Source organism: Manacus candei, unplaced genomic scaffold, assembly GCF_025592945.1.
Source record: "Manacus candei isolate 608988 ecotype Guabito, Panama unplaced genomic scaffold, ASM2559294v1 h1tg000008l, whole genome shotgun sequence".
NCBI lineage: Eukaryota > Metazoa > Chordata > Aves > Passeriformes > Pipridae > Manacus > Manacus candei.
This window is the reverse complement of record NW_026138056.1, coordinates 27,514,988-27,517,704: the sequence shown is the minus strand read 5'-3', so window position 1 is coordinate 27,517,704 and position 2,717 is coordinate 27,514,988. Positions and strand designations below refer to the sequence as shown.

The 2,717-nt window shown below is 58.4% G+C and overlaps 1 long non-coding RNA gene across 2 annotated transcripts; it reads left to right on the top strand.

Moving 5' to 3' along the window:
• Positions 1 to 225: 225 nt before the first annotated feature.
• Positions 226 to 2,153, top strand: LOC127461567 (uncharacterized). Of its 2 annotated transcripts, none has more exons than XR_007900146.1 (3): positions 226 to 247; positions 1,283 to 1,342; positions 2,118 to 2,153. It is a non-coding gene; the product is annotated as an uncharacterized LOC127461567 (long non-coding RNA). The 2 variants fall into 2 exon arrangements; XR_007900145.1 differs by lacking the exon at positions 226 to 247 and adding an exon at positions 361 to 382.
• The last annotated feature ends 564 nt before the right edge of the window (positions 2,154 to 2,717 follow it).

The window sequence follows — 2,717 nt, the reverse complement described above, 5'->3', positions numbered from 1 at the left end:
AACCCCTTCCTACTGTTGTCACCTCCCTTTTTCTCTTCTCTTCCCTCTGCACTCCCATTAAAAGATAAATGGAGGAGGGGGAAGAGGGAAAGGTTTGAGAAGGGAAGGTTTGGGAAGGTTAGGGAAGGTTTGGGAAGGGAAGATTTGGGAAGGGAAGGTTTGGGAAGGGAAGGTTTGGGAAGGGAAGGTTTGGGAAGGGAAGGTTTGGGAAGGGAAGGTTTGGGAAGGGAAGGGAAGGTTTGGGAAGGTTTGGGAAGGGAAGGTTTGGGAAGGTTTGGGAAGGTTTGGGAAGGTTTGGGAAGGTTTGGGAAGGGAAGGTTTGGGAAGGGAAGGTTTGGGAAGGGAAGGGAAGGTTTGGGAAGGGAAGGGAAGGTTTGGGAAGGTTTGGGAAGGTTTGGGAAGGTTTGGGAAGGGAAGGTTTGGGAAGGGAAGGGAAGGGAAGGGAAGGGAAGGGAAGGGAAGGGAAGGGAAGGGAAGGGAAGGGAAGGGAAGGGAAGGGAAGGGAAGGGAAGGGAAGGGAAGGGAAGGGAAGGGAAGGGAAGGGAAGGGAAGGGAAGGGAAGGGAAGGGAAGGGAAGGTTCGGGAAGGGAAGGGAAGGGAAGGGAAGGTTTGGGAAGGGAAGGGAAGGGAAGGGAAGGGAAGGGAAGGGAAGGGAAGGGAAGGGAAGGGAAGGGAAGGGAAGGGAAGGGAAGGGAAGGGAAGGGAAGGGAAGGGAAGGGAAGGGAAGGGAAGGTTCGGGAAGGGAAGGGAAGGGAAGGTTCGGGAAGGGAAGGGAAGGGAAGGGAAGGTTCGGGAAGGGAAGGTTCGGGAAGGGAAGGGAAGGGAAGGGAAGGGAAGGGAAGGGAAGGGAAGGGAAGGGAAGGGAAGGGAAGGGAAGGGAAGGGAAGGGAAGGGAAGGTTCGGGAAGGGAAGGGAAGGGAAGGGAAGGGAAGGGAAGGGAAGGGAAGGGAAGGGAAGGGAAGGGAAGGGAAGGTTCGGGAAGGGAAGGGAAGGGAAGGGAAGGGAAGGGAAGGGAAGGGAAGGGAAGGGAAGGGAAGGGAAGGGAAGGGAAGGGAAGGTTCGGGAAGGGAAGGTTCGGGAAGGGAAGGGAAGGGAAGGGAAGGGAAGGGAAGGGAAGGGAAGGGAAGGGAAGGGAAGGGAAGGGAAGGGAAGGGAAGGGAAGGGAAGGGAAGGGAAGGGAAGGGAAGGGAAGGGAAGGGAAGGGAAGGGAAGGGAAGGGAAGGGAAGGGAAGGGAAGGGAAGGGAAGGGAAGGGAAGGGAAGGGAAGGGAAGGGAAGGGAAGGGAAGGGAAGGTTCGGGAAGGGAAGGTTCGGGAAGGGAAGGTTCGGGAAGGGAAGGGAAGGTTCGGGAAGGGAAGGGAAGGGAAGGTTCGGGAAGGGAAGGGAAGGGAAGGGAAGGGAAGGGAAGGTTCGGGAAGGTTCGGGAAGGGAAGGGAAGGGAAGGGAAGGGAAGGGAAGGGAAGGGAAGGGAAGGGAAGGGAAGGGAAGGGAAGGGAAGGGAAGGGAAGGGAAGGGAAGGTTCGGGAAGGTTCGGGAAGGGAAGGGAAGGGAAGGTTCGGGAAGGGAAGGTTCGGGAAGGGAAGGGAAGGGAAGGGAAGGGAAGGGAAGGGAAGGGAAGGTTCGGGAAGGTTCGGGAAGGGAAGGGAAGGGAAGGGAAGGGAAGGGAAGGTTCGGGAAGGGAAGGGAAGGGAAGGGAAGGGAAGGGAAGGGAAGGGAAGGGAAGGGAAGGGAAGGGAAGGGAAGGGAAGGGAAGGGAAGGGAAGGGAAGGGAAGGTTCGGGAAGGGAAGGTTCGGGAAGGGAAGGTTCGGGAAGGGAAGGGAAGGGAAGGGAAGGTTCGGGAAGGGAAGGGAAGGGAAGGGAAGGGAAGGGAAGGGAAGGGAAGGGAAGGGAAGGGAAGGGAAGGGAAGGGAAGGGAAGGGAAGGGAAGGGAAGGGAAGGGAAGGGAAGGGAAGGGAAGGTTCGGGAAGGGAAGGGAAGGGAAGGGAAGGGAAGGGAAGGGAAGGGAAGGTTCGGGAAGGGAAGGGAAGGGAAGGGAAGGGAAGGGAAGGGAAGGGAAGGGAAGGGAAGGGAAGGGAAGGGAAGGTTCGGGAAGGGAAGGTTCGGGAAGGGAAGGGAAGGGAAGGGAAGGGAAGGGAAGGGAAGGGAAGGGAAGGGAAGGGAAGGGAAGGGAAGGGAAGGGAAGGGAAGGGAAGGGAAGGGAAGGGAAGGGAAGGGAAGGGAAGGTTCAGGAAGGGAAGGGAAGGGAAGGGAAGGTTCGGGAAGGGAAGGGAAGGGAAGGGAAGGGAAGGTTCGGGAAGGGAAGGTTCGGGAAGGGAAGGGAAGGGAAGGGAAGGGAAGGGAAGGTTCGGGAAGGGAAGGGAAGGGAAGGGAAGGGAAGGGAAGGGAAGGGAAGGGAAGGGAAGGGAAGGGAAGGGAAGGGAAGGGAAGGGAAGGGAAGGGAAGGGAAGGGAAGGGAAGGGAAGGGAAGGGAAGGGAAGGGAAGGGAAGGGAAGGGAAGGGAAGGGAAGGTTCGGGAAGGGAAGGGAAGGTTTGGGAAGGGAAGGGAAGGTTCGGGAAGGGAAGGGAAGGGAAGGTTCGGGAAGGGAAGGGAAGGGAAGGGAAGGGAAGGGAAGGGAAGGGAAGGGAAGGGAAGGGAAGGGAAGGGAAGGGAAGGGAAGGGAAGGGAAGGGAAGGGAAGGGAAGGGAAGGGAAGGTTCAGGAAGGGAAGGGAAGGGAAG